General features: G+C 38.2%; 1 pseudogene; it reads left to right on the top strand.

The window, feature by feature from the left end:
• The first annotated feature begins 16036 nt into the window (after positions 1 to 16036).
• On the top strand, positions 16037 to 18372 carry LOC138082257 (cullin-1 pseudogene; annotated as a pseudogene).
• Positions 18373 to 18591: the final 219 nt, after the last annotated feature.

Below are 18591 nucleotides of genomic sequence, written 5' to 3' on the forward strand. Positions count from 1 at the left end.
ATACTACAGTGGGTATGAAAAAACCTCAGTGTTCTCATTTCTCAAGTAGGATAATTCAACTCATTAAATATTTTGACCCTGTTTAGGAACTATTAGGTTAGTTCAGTCACTCAGTCATGTCTAACTCTTTCTGACCCCATGGACTGCAGCATGCCAGGCTTCCCTGTCCATCACCAACTCCTGGAGCTTGTTCAACTCATGCCCATTGAGTTGGTGATGCCCTCCAACAATCTCAATCTCTGTCATCCCCTTCTTCTCCTGCCTTCAATCTTTCTCAGCATCAGAGTCTTTTCCAGTGAGTCAGCTCTTTGCATCAGGTGGCCAAAGTATTGGAATTTCAGCTTCAGCAACATCAGTCCTTCCAAGGAACTATTAGGTACACCTTAATAAAAGAATGGATACTAATAGAGCACTCTATGTATTTGTGTATTTGTTTTATTGCACTTGCCAAGAAATGCACATGAAAATGTTTATGTAGTCACATTAAAATGATAACTTTACTAGATATTTGTTGTTCTTGCTTTCTTCTTTATATGTAATCTTATTTTTCATTTAAACACTTATTTTATGTCTGTATTGTAATCAAGTTTACTGAAGTCTCTTTTTGAAGCAGGCTATATAAAAATTGGATGGACAGTAGAAGGTAGGTAGAGAAAAGAAAACAAAAGAAGGAAATAGTAAGATTAACTATTTGTAGATTTTTCACAAGTCCGGGGAATCCCGAGATATGAACCCTGAGACTTTGGCAAGCTAATATCAGATGTCCTGGGAGGACAAGAAGAGGAGGTTGTGTTCAGTCACTGGCCAATCAGTCAGTCAGCCAAGCCTATGCGATTGAAGTCTAATACAATCTGAACCACACAGATAGAGTGTCCTTGCTGGTGGGTGACACACGTTGGTGTGCCAGGAAAGTGACACATCTTGAGGACAAAGAAGCTCCATGTTCGGAACCCTCCTATCCTCACCCTTTGAGTCTCTTCATTTCATTGATTGTGACTTGTATCCTTTATAATAAAACTGCATTCATAATTATAGCACTTTCTTGAGTTCCATGAGTCATTCTAGAAAATTATCAAATCTGAGAGGACAGTGAGAATCACCACATTTGTAGCCCATTAGTTGTATAGGTGGCTGATGAACCTCAGAGCTTTCAGCTTCATCTCCTCTGAAGAGGAGAGACTTCTGGAGACTCAGAGGTCAACCTGAGAAGTCTACACTAACTCCAGGTAGTTAGTATCAGAATTACATTGCAGAATTTAATAAAAATGAAGAGCAAAAAGAAGGCAAAATTGTGTTCAGAAAATAGCAAGAAAGAAGGAGGTAAGTATAGACCAAACCAGTGGGAGCTAAGGGTATGCAAAATATGGAATTTGAATGTTTTTCCTAAGTGCAATAGAAAGCTTTTTAAAAATTTAAAGCAGATAAAAAATGGAAATAGAATTATGGTTAAAACATTACCCTGGATGCTGTGTGAAAAACTGCAGACTATTTGATGGCTGCAATGACTTTCCAGTGAAGATAATCCAGGCATGGACGTGTGTAGTCACAGTGGAAAGGGAGATATTGGGATTTATGTTGATTTTAGAGCCTCAAGTCTTGCAGCTGGTTGGATGAGGAGTAAAGAAACTGAGAGGAGACAAGGGGCTATTTTTTCTAAGGTATTGACCTGAATTGCCAATGCAGGAGACATGAGAGACAGATTCAATCCCTGGGTAAGGAAGATCCCCTGGAGGAGGGTGTGGCAACCCACAGCAGTATTCTTGCCTGGAGAATTTCATGAAGAGAGGAGCCTGATGGGCTACAATCCACAGTTGCACAGAGTCAGACATAACTGAAGTGACTTAGGATGAATGCATGAATTGGCCTGAAAGTAGTAAGCACTCAGATGGGGAAAAAAATGGGGGGAAGAACTGACCTCTTAGGAGAGATGGAGAGAATTTTGTGTATCTTCAGGTGGTTTATTGTGGCAGCAGATTGATGACTTCCCAAAGATTTTCACATCCAGATTTGGAAACTGTTGAGTACATTACTGTATATATTAGTGGGGAATTGAGTGAACTCTGGAAGTTGGTGATGAACAGGGAGGCCTGGTATGCTGCGATTCATGGGGTTGCAAAGAGTCGGACACAAGTGAGCAACTGAACTGAACTGAACTGAAGTATTCAAATAAGTGGACATTAAAAATAGAGAAATTAGTGTGTATTATCTGGATGGATCCAATGTAATTAGTTTTTTTTTAAGAGTGGAAGAGAGAAGTACAAGAAGGAGAATGAGAAAGATGGCAGAGTGAGGTCTCAACTTAATGATGCTGACTCTGAATATGGTTAAGTGGGACATAATCCAAGGAATGCAGGTGGCTTCCAGAAAAGGCAAGGAAATGGATTTTCTCAGAAAACCTCAAGAAGGGAACTCAACACTACTGACAGGTTGATTTTAGCCCAGGAGTAGTCTGTGATAGAATTCTAATCTATAGAAATACAATATTATTATGTGGTTGAAATCAATAAATTTGTGGTAATTTTTTACAGCAGCAATAAAATATTAATATACCTGTTAATCATACAGTTAGAGGTTATCAGAAAGAAGTTATTTTATGAATATTTAGTTCAGAGAAGGTTGGATAAAGAGATGCAGACATGAGGGTAAAGGACATATTGACAAAAAGGCAGATAGACAAAGGAGAGGCTAATTTAGATAATACATAGGTTAAGATAGTACAGCTTAGCATTTTCAAAGTCTAATACTACACAGTTACTGTGTAGCTAATGAAGGAATTACTTAACGTATGTTTTGTGTCAAGTCACAAGTGTGAAAACTTAATTTATTGTAATTGCTGATATATGTTTTTACATTGTGAATTATTTTGTTTAAGGCATTCAAATTTATATTTTTATCTAGTACAGTTTTTAACATGGAAGTGAGCATCAGAATGCAAATAACTGAGAAAAAAAGAGAAGCTCAAGACAAAGGAGAAAAGGCAAGATATACCCATCTAAATGCAGAGTTCCAAAGAATAGCAAGGAGAGATAAGAAAGCTTTCTGCAGTGATCCATGCAAAGAAATAGAGGAAAACAATAGAAAGGGAAAGACTAGAGATATGCAGATGACACCATCCTTATGGCAGAAAACAAAGAGGAACTGAAGAGCATCTTGATGAAAGTGAAAGAGGAGAGTGAAAAAGCTGGTCTAAAACTCAACATTCAAAAAACTAAAATCATGGCATCTGGTTCCATCACTTCATGGCAAATAGATGGGGAAACAGTGGAAATAGTGTCAGACTTTATTTTCTTGGGCTCCAAAATCATTGCAGATGGTGACTGCAGCCTTTAAAAGACACTTGCTCCTTGGAAGAAAAGCTATGACCAACCTAGACAGCATATTAAAAAGCAGAGACATTACTTTGTCAACAAAGGTCCAACTAGTCAAAGCTATAGTTTTCCCAGTATTCATGTATGGTTGTAAGAGCTGGACTATAAAGAAAGCTGAGTGCCAAAGAATTGATGCTTTTGAACTATGGTGTTGGAGAAGACTCTTGAGAGTCCCTTGGACTGCAAGGAGATCCAACCAATCCATCCTAGGAAATCAGGAAATCAGTCCTGAATATTCATTGGAAGGGCTGATGCTGAAGCTGAAGCTCCAATACTTTGGCCACCTGGTGTGAAGAACTGACTTACTGGAAGACCCTGATGCCAATAAAGATTGAAGTCAGGAAGAGAAGGGGAAGACAGAGGATGAGATGGTTGGATGTCCACTGACTCGATGGACATGAGTTTGAGCAAGCTCTGGGAGTTTGTGATGGATAGGGAAGTCTGGCGTGCTGCAGTCCATGGGGCTTCAACAAATCTGACACAACTGAGTGACTAAACTCAATTGAACTGAAGCATCAGAAAATAACATAGAGGTTTAGATACTAAAGGAAACTTTAAAAATGTATTTTATATTAGGAAGATTGGGAGATTTTTTGTTTTCTTTTCCTTCTTAGAGATGATTTCATACTTCTTGAAAACTACTGAAGAAATTCCAGGAGAGCACTGACCAAGTACCAGTATGAACGATTCTGTTTGCCAAACGATAATTATCACGTCTCAAAGGGTTACAAAATGTATATTAATGACTCTTTCAAAATGATTTCTGGACTCTGCCTTGTCAATTATTTTGAGAAATGATAAAAATTATTCCCTACAAATAATTGACAAATGTCAGCAATTAGAGTCCATTTCCCTGTGTTTGGTACACATATTTTATATTATCCTATAGTGACATCATAATTGACTAAAGTGTTTAACCAATTGTACTTTGAGGGTTATTTTTCCTGGCTCTAGAAGTATCTTATTGAGACAATAATGAAATCTCTGCAGCCAATCTTATTCTCTCCGGTTGAAAAGACTTTATTATTTATCACAGATAGAGAAAGGCAGTTTTCTTCACTGAAAAAAGTAAATTAAAGTGAAGTGAAAAAAAGAGGATTGCTGGAGCAAAAATTTGAGAAAGCTGCTTCATGCGAATAAAGTGGGCTGTGAAGAGAAGCTGGCCTTTTACAGTCAGTTGTTGCCTTTCACTGGTATTTGTTAAATTTAAAGACACCATGAAAATTGTTTGACATTGCATTCAAATGCTTTTAGACCTCTCTTTGGATACAAAATGTAGGTTTCATGTAGCCTTTTATCTCTCCAAGCTAGTGGAGACTAGGGCAAGGCTGTTTCTGCTTCAGAGCACTGTGAGTTAGTTACAGAATCCAAATGCAGCCACACAAGAACTTGGACAGCTTATTTTCAATGGTACTTTTTAACAGCAATGGTTTAGTATTTCTTCATACTGAAAATTATCTGCTGTATGGATAGTTTACTCAAACCCAGTTGCATTATTTATGTACTATCAAAATTAATTTTTAAGCTCATCTATCAAAGCATTTTTAGCATTTGCAAAAAATCTTGAAACACTCAGTCATATGAGGAGTTTCCTAGTTCTGGAATATCCTCAAATGTTGTAAAAGTAAAACCATACCCCCTCGACTTCCTAAAAGGTGGAGGGCTTTACTTCATCTCTCTCCTGGATGAGGGTCCTTTTCTGTTTGTTTTCATTCCTTTGTTTAATGAGACAATGCTACTTGAAGCACATATTTAAATACACAGTTTTCAAAGCTCAAATAGATATGTTAATTTATTTAACCATTAAGATAATGAGCATATTCATTATTCCCCCAAATTTCCTTTTGTTTCTTTGCAATGCCTCCCTCCTACCTCTACAGCCAGTCCCCAGGCAACGACTGATCTGCTTTGTCAAAGTGGATCAGTGTGTATGCTTTCAAATTTCATATGAAAGAGTTATAGAGTATGTATCTTTAATTTTGTTCTTTTTTTTTTTTTTTTTTTACTGAGATACTTCTTTTGAAATTCATTATGTTGCAGCATGAGTCAATACTTAATTTATTTTAAATGCAGCACAGTATTCTATCTTATAGTATTGTTGTTGTTCAGTCACTAAGTCGTGTCTGGCTCTAAAGTATGGAAATCTTACAATTTATGTGTCTGTTCCATATGTTGATGGATATTGCAAATAATATTGCTAGATGGTTATAAGTTGCATTTCCCCAGGGACTGATGATGTCGAATATGTTTTCATGAGTTTGTTGGTCATCTATCTTTGGGAAAGTGTCCGAATCTTTTGCCCATTAAAAAAAATTAGATCATATTTTTTATGAAATTTATTATATTCATTAAGAGTCTGAGCTTCTAAAATTACTTCTAAAGACCATATTCTGGATGCAAGCTCATTATGCAATACATGATGTACAAAGAGCAAATATTTTCTCCGTCTGTGGCTTGTCTTTTCATTCAACTCTGAAGGAAGAAATCAGATGTGTCAAATTTAAATTCTGCAAGTGTACACTACACACTTCCTTCTCAGGAATATGCAGGAGTAAAATATTATTACATCAAACAACAACCATAATGATATAATTTGGATAATTAGAAGCTATAAGCTGTTTAATGACAGGGCATAGGTTGATCTCTGAAATCCAGACATCTTAAAATATTGATTTGTTCAAATAATACTTCCAAGGAGAATTTTGCAATAATAGAAAATAAAACAGAATTGTACATTTTTTATACAGCCTCCACATTTGACAAGAAAGAAGACTGGCATTTTGAGAATATTCTCAATTTAATATCAGCTCTAAATTTATTAATTTGAATTGTGTCTCTACTTCTCTAGCTGCAAAAGGAGAAACAATATATTCTCTCTTTGAGACTATTTTTCACTATCATTATTTTCAAGACTAAGCAATGGAATTTCACAGTTAACACTAAAGGAAGATAACAGGTCTAAAACAAATATATTATTGGAGCCTGGTAGCTCCCTGAATTAAGGAGATAGAACTCCATGTCTTATGAAGCCAGGGTGGCTAAAATTTGCAGGACAGAGTACTGCAGAAAAGAGAGTCACCCAAGGAAAGAAGTTCAGATGTCTTCAGAAGGGCCTCCTTGAATATCCAGTTGATTACTACTCAGAGAATGAAGTAAAGACAATACCTGGTGCCAGGGAAAGGATTTCTTCAAAAAATTAGAGGTAAGAATATCTGGCATTAAAGAGAATATGGAACAACACATGTGCTTAACAACCAAAGTAGAAAACTTGATAATCGGGCGCAGGGTGGGGTGCCGTTGGAGGGACAGCTGGTTACAGTATTAAGCAAGATGCTGCCACAAAGGTGGGAGAAAAAATAATCCTTGACTAAACATAGTTTTAATCCAGACTAGAAAAGTTTAAAAGCAAGATTCAAATGGTAAAACTATTATAAAAAACGTAACCATATTCTGGAACCAAGCTCAAAAATATAGTAACATAAAAATATTTTATTTAAGAATCAAGGTAAAATTCAGAATGTCTCAGTTCAGTTCAGTTCAGTTCAGTCGCTCAGTCGTGTCCGACTCTTTGTGACCCCATGAATGGCGTTCACTCAGAGTCACATCCATCGAGTCAGTGATGCCTTCCAGCCATCTCATCCTCGGTCGTCCCCTTCTCCTCCTGTCCCCAATCCCTCACAGCATCAGAGTATTTTCGATGAGTTAACTCTTCACATGTCCAAAGTACTGGAGTTTCAGCTTTCTCATTATTCCGTCCAAAGAAATCCCAAGGCTGATCTTCAGAATGGACTGGTTGGATCTCCTTGCAGTCCAAGGGACTCTCAAGAGTCTTCTCCAACACCACAGTTTAAAAGCATCAATTTTTCGGCGCCCAGCCTTCTTCACAGAATGTCTGCTGCTGCTGCTGCTGCTGCTGCTGCTGCTGCTGCGTCGCTTCAGTCGTGTCCGACTCTGTGCGACCCCATAGATGGCAGCCCATGAGGCTCTGCCGTCCGTAGGATTCTCCAGGCAAGAACACTGGAGTGGGTTGCCATTTCCTTCTCCAATGCATGACAATGAAAAGTGAAAGTGAAGTCACTCAGTCGTGTCCGACTCTTAGCGACCCCATGGACTGCAGCCTACCAGGCTCTTCCATCCACGGGATTTTCCAGGCAAGAGTACTGGAGTGGTCTGATAACCCCCCAAACCACCAGGTATGAAAAGAGGGAGGAAAAGAGAAAATATAATGAGGAAAAAATAAAAACTGACCCAGAATTATGTAGATGGTAGAAATTTTAAAAAAGAATAAACATTAAAACACTGATTATGAAAATATACTTTATGTCCATGTTGATTTCCCAACTTTTAAAGTTATTATTTTTTCTTTTTGATTAATATCACATTGATGTATGTTGCCAATGTAAGTTTATGATGTGTTTCTAATTATGGAAAAATTACCATAATTTTTAACATTTAAAGTGACAAAAAAAAAAAAAAATATATGCTCCAAAGGACAATGAATGGGCCTTGCTATTTATTTACATCTACCAGCATTTATCTAGCTACTCATGTTTTAAAGCACAGCTAGCTTTGTAAAGGAGGGGAGAAAATCTTCCTTTCACCCCTTTAAATTATGGACTCTGGGCTTAGAGAACAAAATTTCTCCCTGTATATCATCTACACACTTTAAGGGCAGGGAAGCCTGGTGTGCTGCAGTCCATGGAATCTCACTGGAGAGTCAGACTGACTGAGCAACTGAACAACAACACAGTTTAAGCTACTTGATTCTGCACGGTCACAAGAAGGTGGGCTTAGGGCTTAGGCTTCTTCTGAATCTCAACTATTACTTTTTGGTTTGGGACAAATAATGTAATTCCTCCAATGCACCTCATCCACAAAATGGAAATCATAATACTTGCTAAAGAAAATAAATAATATAAAACTGCCAAGAACATAATAAGAACTTACTAAATGTCAACTTTTAGAGATAATGATGCTGAAGAAGTGAGCATGCATATTTAAAAAAAATAAAAATTGAATTTTTAAAATATGTTTAAACAGAAGCCATGTGTTATTTTCCTGTTCTTTCGCTATTATTGTTTGTGTGTGTGTGTGTGTGTGTGTGTGTGTGCATGTGTGTAGTGGATTTATAATTTATTTTTTCCTCCTTTCAAGAATTCTAATTTAAAAATGTAGACTGTTAGAATCAATATTTTACTAGGGTGAGAACTTATTACTTTACTCCTGTGTTTGGAAGAGGTACAGTAAATTTTTAAACTCTTTAAAAATTTGGCTATTTTTTCATTGTTAGGAAATTAAATGATATGTGACTTGGTGCTCTATATAATGTGCAAAGCAATATATAAAGTACAAACAATTTTAACACTACCTATTCATTTTAATAGTACTTGTTAACATTTTTCATTATGTTGATTTTAATGAAAACAATTCAATAAATGTTATTTTATGTGGAGCTCCATGACTTACTAATCCCTGCAGGTGCCTACCAACACACAACAGCTTTTCTTTCCCACTTACCATTCCATTAGACAGAATAATAAGTAGCAGATATTTGGGGGGCGTTCCTAAGATGGCAGAGGAATAGGACGGGGAGACCACTTTCTCCCTCAAAAATTCATCAAAAGAACATTTCAACGCTGAGTAAATTCCACAAAACAACTTCTGAATGCTGGCAGAGGACATCAGGCACCCAGCAAAGCAGATCATTGGCTTCAAAAACAGATTTTTAATCTTTGCTTTTTGGTATTTGTTGTCAATTTTGTACATGTAAAAACCCAATCTTCAGTACCCAATTTTACCTGAGAGTGAGATTACTGGCTTGACTACTCTCCCCTCCTTTGGACTCTCCTTTTTCTCCACCAGGTATCCTCTGTCTCCTCCCTCCCCCTTCTCTTCTCTACCTAACCCTGTGAATCTCTGTGTGTTCCAGACAGTGGAGAACACTCAGGGAACTGGTTACTGGCCGGATCTCTCTCTCTCCCTTTCATTTCCCTCTTTTATCCTCCTGGCCACCTCTGTCTACTTCCTCCCTCTCCTCTTCCCTGTATAACTCTGTGAACACCTCTGAGTGGTCCAGACTGTGGAGTGCACATAAGGAAGTGATTACTGCCTAGCTTGCTCTCTCCTCTTTTGATCCCACCTCATCTCATTCCAGTCACCTCTAAATACCCCCTCCCTCTTCTCTTCTCCGTGTAACTCAGTGAAACTCTATGGGTGACCCTCAATGTGGAGAAACCTTTCATCTTTAACCTAGATGCTTTATCATCAGTGCTGTATAGTTAGTTGGAGAAGTCCTGAGGCTAGGGTAAAAATAAAACTGAAAACCAGAAACAGGAGGCTTAAGTCCAAATCCTAAGAACATCAGAGAAATCCTGAATCCAGGGAACATTAACCAATAGGAGCTCACCAAACGCCTCCATAACTACACTGAAACCAAGCACCACCCAAGGGCCAACAAGTTCCAGAGCAAGACATATCACGCAAATTCTCCAGCAACACAGGAACACACCCCTGAGCTTCAATATACAGGCAGCTCAAAGCTACTCCAAAACCATTGATGTCTCACAACCCATTACTGGACAATTCATAGCACTCCAGAGAGAATAAATCCAGCTCCACCCACCAGAACTCCAACACAAGCATCCCTAACCAAGAAACCTTGACAAGCCACTGATACAACCCCACCCACAGTGAGGAAACTCCATAATAAAGTGAACTCCACAAATTCCCAGAATACAGAAAGGCCACCCCAAACGCAGCAATATAACCAAGATGAAGAGACAGAGGAATACCCAGAAGGTAAAGGAACAGGAGAAATGTCTACCAAACCAAACCAAAGAGGAGGAGATAGGGAATCTACCTGAGAAAGAATTCCAAATATTGATAGTGAAAATTATCCAAAATCTTGAAATCAGAATGGAATCACAGATAAATAGCCTGGAGACAAGGATTGAGAAGATGCAAGAAAAGTTTAACAAGGACCTAGAAGAAATAAAAAAGAGTCAATATATAATGAATAATGCAATAAATGAGATCAGAAACACTCTGGAGGCAACAAATAGTAGAATAACAGAGGCAGAAGATAGGATTAGTGAAATAGAAGATAGAATGGTAGAAATAAATGAATCAGAGAGGAAAAATGAAAAACGAATTAAAAGAAATGAGAACCTCAGAGACCTCCAGGACAATATGAAACACTCCAACATTTGAATTATAGGAGTTCCAGAAGAAGAAGACAAAAAGAAAGACCATAAGAAAATTCTTGAGGAGATAATAGTTGAAAACTTCCCTAAAATGGGCAAGGAAATAATCACCCAAGTCCAAGAAACACAGAGAGTTCCAAACAGGATAAACCCACGGTGAAACACCCCAAGACACATATTAATCAAATTAACAAAGACCAAACACAAAGAACAAATATTAAAAGCAGCAAGGGAAAAACAACAAATAACACACAAGGGGATTCCCATAAGGATAACTGCAGATCTTTCAATAGAAACTCTTCAGGCCAGGAGGGAATGGCAAGACATACTTAAAGTGATGAAAGAAAATAACCTACAGCCCAGATTACTGTACCCAGCAAGGATCTCATTCAAATATGAAGAAGAAATAAAAAGCTTTACAGACAAGCAAAAGCTGAGAGAATTCAGCACCACCAAACCAGCTCTCCAACAAATACTGAAGGATATTCTCTAGACAGGAAACACAAAAATGGCATAGAAACCCGAACCCAAATCAATAAAGTAAATGGCAACGGGATCACACTAATCAATACTTACCTTAAACATAAATGGGTTGAATGCCCCAACCAAAAGGCAAAGACTGGCTGAATGGATACAAAAACAAGATCCCTATATATGCTGCCTACAAGAGACCCACCTCAAAACAAGGGACACATACAGACTGAAAGTGAAGGGCTGGAAAAAAGATATTTCACACAAATGGAGACCAAAAGAAAGCAGGAGTGGCAATACTCATCTCTGATAAAATAGACTTTAAAACAAAGGCTGTGAAAAGAGACAAAGAAGGCCACTACATAATGATCAAAGGATCAATCCAAGAAGAAGATATAACAATTATAAATATATATGCACCCAATATAGGAGCACCACAATATGTAAGACAAATGCTAACAAGCATGAAAGGGGAAATTAACAATAACAAAATAATAGTGGGAGACTTTAATACCCCACTCACACCTATGGAAAGATCAACTAAACAGAAAATTAACAAAGAAATGCAAACTTTAAATGATGCAATAGACCAGTTAGACCTAATTGATATCTATAGGACATCTCACCCCAAAACAATGACTTTCACCTTTTTCTCAAGTGCTCACGGAACCTTCTCCAAGATAGATCACATCCTGGGCCATAAATCTAACCTTGATAAATTCAAAAAAATCAAAATCATTCCAAGCATCTTTTCTGACCTTAATGCACTAAGATTAGATCTCAATTACAGGAGAAAAACTATTAAAAATCCCAACATATGGAGGCTGAACAACACACTTTTGAATAACCAATAAATCACAGAAGAAATTAAAAAAAATCAAATTATGCATAGAAACGAATGAAAATGAAAACACAACAACCCAAAACCTGTGGGACACTATAAAAGCACTGCTTAGAGGAAAGTTCATAGCAATACAGGCATACCTCAAGAAACAAGAAAAAAGTCAAATAAATAACCTAACTCTACACCTAAAGCAACTAGAAAAGGAAGAAATGGAGAGCCCCAGAGTTAGTAGAAGGAAAAAAATCTTAAAAATTAGGGCAGAAATAAATGCAAAAGAAACAAAAGATACCATAGCAAAAATCAACAAAACCAAAGATGGTTCTTTGAAAGGATAAATAAAATTGACAAACCATTAGCCAGACTCATCAAGAAACAAAGAGAGAAAAATCAAATCAATAAAATTAGAAATGAAAATGGAGATATCACAACAGACAACACAGAAATACAAAGGATCATAAGAGACTACTATCAGCAATTATATGCTAATAAAATGGACAACGTGGAAGAAATGGACAAATTCTTCGAAAAGTACAATTTTCCAAAACTGAACCAGGAAGAAATAGAAAATCTTAACAGACCCATCACAAGCATGGAAATTGAAATTGTAATCAGAAATCTTCCAGCAAACAAAAGCCCAGGTCCAGATGGCTTCACAGCTGAATTCTACCAAAAATTTCGAGAAGAGCTAACACCTATCCTACTGAAAATCTTCCAGAAAATTGCAGAGGAAGGTAAACTTCCAAACTCATTCTATGAGGCCACCATCACCCTAATACCAAAACTTGACAAAGACGCTACAAAAAAAGAAAACTACAGGCCAATATCACCGATCAACATAGATGCAAAAATCCTTAACAAAATTCTAGCAATCAGAATCCAACAACACATTAAAAGATCATACACCATGACCAAGTGGGCTTTACCCCAGGGATGCAAGGATTCTTCAATATCCACAAATTAATCAATGTAATTCACCACATTAACAAATTGAAAAATAAAAGCCATATGATTATCTCAATAGATGCAGAGAAGGCCTTTGACAAAATTCAACATCCATTTATGATAAAAACTCTCCACAAAGCAGGAATAGAAGGAACATACCTCAACATAATAAAAGCTATATATGACAAACCCACAGCAAACATTATCCTCAATGGTGAAAAATTGAAAGCATTTCCCCTAAAGTCAGGAACAAGACAAGGGTGCCCACTTTCACTGCTACTATTCAACATAGTTCTGGAAGTTTTGGCCACAGCAATCAGAGCAGAAAAAGAAATAAATGAAATCCAAATTGGAAAAGAAGAAGTAAAACTCACTGTTTGCAGATGACATGATCCTCTACATAGAAAATCCTAAAGATTCCACCAGAAAATTACTAGAGCTAATCAATTAATATAGTAAAGTTGCAGGATATAAAATCAACACTCAGAAATCCCTTGCATTCCTATACACTACTACTGAGAAAGTAGAAAAAGAAATTAAGGAAACAATTCCATTCACCATTGCAATGAAAAGAATAAAATACTTAGGAATATACCTACCTAAAGAAACTAAAGACCTATATATCAAAAACTATAAAACACTGATTAAAGAAATCAAAGAGGACACTAATAGATGGAGAAATAAACCATGTTCATAGATTGGAAGAATCAGTATAGGGAAAATGAGTATACTACCCAAAGCAATCTACAGATTCAATGCAATCCCTATCAAGCTACCAGCGGAATTTTTCACAGAACTAGAACAAATAATTTCACAATTGGTATGGAAATACAAAAAACCTCGAATTGCCAAAGCAATCTTGAGAAAGAAGACTGGAACTGGAGGAATCAACTTGCCTGACTTTAGGCTCTACTACAAAGCCACAGTCATTAAGACAGTATGGTACTGGCACAAAGACAGAAATATAGATCAATGGGACAAAATAGAAATCCCAGAGATAAATCCACACACCTATGGACACCTTATCTTCGACAAAGGAGGCAAGAATATACAAAGGAGTAAAGACAATCTCTTTAACAAGTGGTGCTGGGAAAACTGGTCAACCACTTGTAAAACAATGAAACTAGATCACTTTCTAACACCACTCACAAAAATAAACTCAAAATGGATTAAAGATCTAAACATAAGACCAGAAACTATAAAACTCCTAGAGGAGAACATAGGCAAAACACTCTCTGACATAAATCATAGCAGGATCCTCTATGATCCACCTCCCAGAATTCTGGAAATAAAAGCAAAAATAAACAAATGGGATCTAATTAAAATTAAAAGCTTCTGCACAACAAAGGAAACTATAAGCAAGGTGAAAAGACAGCCTTCTGAATGGGAGAAAACAATAGCAAATGAAGCAACTGACAAACAACTAATCTCAAAAATATACAAGCAACTTATGCAGCCCAACTCCAGAGAAATAAACAACCCAATCAAAAAATGGTCCAAAGAACTAAATAGACATTTCTCCAAAGAAGACATATGGATGGCTAACAAACACATGAAAAGATGCTCAACATTATCACAGAAATGCCAATTAAGACCTCAATGAGGTACCATTTCACACCAGTCAGAATGGCTGCGATCCAAAAGTCTACAAGCAATAAATGCTGGAGAGGGTGTGGAGAAAAGGGAACCCTCCTACACTGTTGGTGGGAATGCAAACTAGTACAGCCACTATGGAGAACAGTGTGGAGATTCCTTAAAAAATTGCAAATAGAGCTGCCTTATGACCCAGCAATCCCACTGCTGGGCATACACACTGAGGAAACCAGAATTGAAAGAGACACATGTACCCCAATGTTCATTGCAGCACTGTTTATAATAGCCAGGACATGGAAACAACCTAGATGTCCATCAGCAGATGAATGGATAAGAAAGCTGTGGTACATATACACAATGGAGTATTACTCAGCCATTAAAATAATTCATTTGAATCAGTTCTAATGAGATGGATGAAACTGGAGCTGATTATACAGAGTGAAGTAAGCCAGAAAGAAAAACACCAGTACAGTATACTGACACATATATATGGAATTTAGAAAGATGGTAATGATGACCCTGTATATGAGACAGCAAAAGAGACACAGATGTATAGAATGGACTTTTGGACTCAGAGGGAGAGGGAGAGGGTGGGATGAATTGGGAGAATGGCATTGGAACATGTATGCTATCATGTTAGAAACGAAGTGCCAGTCTATGTTCGATACAGGATACAGGATGCTTGGGGCTGGTGCATGGGGATGATCCAGAGAGATGATATGGGGTGGGAGGTGGGAGGGGGATTCAAAATTGGGAGCTTGTATACACCCATGGTGGATTCATGTCAATGTATGGCAAAACCAATACAGTATTGTAAAGTAAAATAAAGTAAATATTTGTTGTATAAATAAATGAGCAAATTAAAAATAAAGAAAAAAAAGAATAATAAGTAGCAGTGTAGGTATTACATTCCTAGGGGAAATGGAGGTTAAATAGTAAAAAAATATTATACTGATATTAATCTCATGGTCATATTGATAGTTACTAAAAAAATAGTATTAATGAATAAATCATACTAATCTGACCTAAAAAATGGATTCAGTTACTTTGCTTTGAAAAAGTCATTTCATTAATCTTACAACTGTTTACCAATTCATAAAAGGTTAAATGAAATATTATTTTCATTGGGTCTCTTCACAGCCATCTTGGGTGATTATCTAGAGGTAGTCAGGTTATGTGATTATTTTGCTTCTATGTAAGGCAACGTGAAATTTATAAAATTTATTGGATATTTTGAAAGACTGGCAATTTAATAACGTTAGTAGCTAGGGAATGCGTAATTCGGAAGATAGGCTGTGGAGACTTTGTTATTCCTTACAATGGTTATCTAAAGGGGTCTGGTGAATTAAAAAATGTTTTCTAGGGCCCCTCCTGTGCCGCGGGCTGGTGAGGAGATGGTTGTGAAGGTTTCCCGGCCATCCCCCTCCAACTTCTCCCCAGCAGGAGCCAGAGTTGATTGGCCTGTGATGAGATTTCATTCTCTCCATTCAAAGGACATCCTTTCTGAGCTGCTGTGAATAAATTTGGAATGATACTGTTTATTTCCATCTGATGGAGAATTAGCTGAACCTTGACTAAAGATTGCTGCATTGGACGACTTCAGAATATTATTGGCCATGTCACCCAACAGAAGTCAGAATCCCCACAGACTGAAGCACATTGGCCTCGACCAGATCTGGGATGACCTCAGAGCTGGCATCCAGCAAGGGTACACCAGATGGAGCATGGCCATGTCCAGATCCATGGAACTCTACACTCACATGTGTAACTACCACACGAGTGTTCGCCAGTTCAACCAGGCTCAAGGAGCTGGTGTCTCTCCTAAATCAAAAAAGGAGCAGACTCTGGGGGAGCTCAGTGTGCGGGCTTGGAATTGTACAAATGGCTTAAAGAATTCCTGAAGAATTACTTGACAAATCTTTTTAAGGAAGGAGATGATTTTATGTATGTGGGTGTACTGAAGTTCTACACTAAGCAATGGGAAGACTACCGATTTTCAACCAAAGTGCTGAACGGGATGTATGCCTGCCTCAATAGACATTGGGTTCACCAGGAATGTGACCAAGGATGGAAAGGGATCTATGAAATCTATTCTCTTGCATTGGTGACATGAAGAGACTGGCTTTTCAGGCCACTGAATAAAGAGGAAACAACTGCTGTTTTAAAACTCATTGAAAAAGAAAGAAATGGTGAATCCTTCAATACAAGACTGGCAAGTGGAGTTGTATGGTCTTACGTGGAACTGGGGCTGAATGAAGATGATGCCTTTGTGAAGGGCCCTATGCTAATAGTGTACAAAGAATCCTTGCATCTCAGTTTCTGGCTGACACAGAAATAATTTTTACCAGAGAGAGTGCTGAATTCTTGCAGCAGAACCCGGTTACTGAACATATGAAAAAGGCAGAGACCCGTTTGCTGGAGGAGCAGTGGAGGGTCCAGGTGTACCTTCCTGAGAGCACAGAGGACGAGCTTGCCATGAAGTGCCAGAAGGTGCCATCAAGAAACACCTGGAGATCTTCCACCCAGTTACTGAACCTGCTGGATGCTGACAAAAATGAAGATTTGGGTCTCATATATAATCTTGTATCTAGAATTCAGGATGGACTGGGAAAATTGAAAAAACTCCTGGAGACACACATCCATAATCAGTCTTGCAGCAATTGAGAAGTGTGGAAAAGCTGCATTAAAAGACCCCAAAATGTATATAGAGACAGTGTTGGATGTTCATAAAAAATACAATGCCCTGGTGATGTCGGCATTCAACAATGATGCTGGCTTCCTGGCCTCACTGGACAATGCTTGAGGTTGCTTCATAAACAACATGGCTACCAAAATGGCTCATCTAGTAAACACCCCTAGTTGCTGACTTGATACTGTGATTCCCTGTTAAAGAAGAGTTCAAAGAATCCATAAGAAGCAGAACTTGAAGACACACTCAACCAAGTGATGGTGGTCTTCAAATAAATCGAAGACAAAGACATGTTTCAGAAGTTCTACATGAAGAGGTTGTCTCTGCTGGCCAGGAGGTTGTCCATCAGAGCATGAGAGTGACGATGCCGAGGTGAGCACAATCTTTAAGCTACAGCAAGCTTGTGAGTTTGAGTATGCTGCTAAACTTCAGCAGATGTTTCAAGACATTGGTTTAAGCAAATATTTGAATGAGCAATTCAAAAAGGACCAGACGAACTCCGAGCCACTGGACTTGGATTTCAGTATTCAAGTCCTGAGTTCCAGATTTTGGCCCTTTCAGCAACCTTGTACGTTTGCCTTGCTGTCTTAGCTGGAAGGGAGTTACCAGCAATTCACAGCCTTTTACTCCAGCCGTCACAGTGGCAGAAAATTGACGTGGTTCTATCAAGTATGAAAAGGAGAATTAGTAACAAACTACTTCAACAACAGATACACTTTGCGAGCATTTACAGTCCAGATGGCCATCCTGCTCCAGTACAATGCAGAGGATGCTTAGGCCATCAGCAGCTGACTGGAAGCACCCAGATAAAGACGGACATTTTGGCACAAGTCCTACAGGTTTTATGGAAGTCAAAGTTATTGGTCTTGTAAGATGAAAATGCAAATGCTGATGAGGTGGAATTGAAGCCAGATACCTTAATAAAATTAAATCTTGGTTATAATAATAAGAAATGAAGGGTTAACTTCAATGTGCCAATGAAAACGGAACAGAAGCAAAAACAAGAAACCACACACCTAAACATCCAGGAAGATCTCAAACTACTGGTTCCCAGGGCTATTGTGAGAATTATGACAATGAGGAAGGTCCTAAAACACCAGCAGTTACTTGGAGAAGTACTGACTCAGCTGTCCTCAAGATGCAAGTCCCAGGACCCAGTAAATTAAGAAATGCATTGACATTCTGATCGAGATAAAGTATCTGGAGCTAGTGGACAGGGAGGAGGACACCTACAGTTTCCTGGCTCAACCCCAAAGAGTCTGAGCCCGGGCACAGCCCCTCGCCCCCCCGGGGAGGGGAGCCGAGTGCGCAGCAGCGGAGCCTCCAGACTCCTGCTCCGCCTGAGGCCCAGGCTCCCATCGTGAGCTGGGACAACTGGAGCTGCTCAGGATCGCCACACTTTCTGTCTGTCCATACGGACATGATGCCATTTAACCTAATTTAAGACTAGAGGGTGGGACTTTCCGCGTTGAGGGCTGCACG

The sequence above is a fragment of the Capricornis sumatraensis genome, chromosome 7 (genome assembly GCF_032405125.1).
Source record: "Capricornis sumatraensis isolate serow.1 chromosome 7, serow.2, whole genome shotgun sequence".
NCBI lineage: Eukaryota > Metazoa > Chordata > Mammalia > Artiodactyla > Bovidae > Capricornis > Capricornis sumatraensis.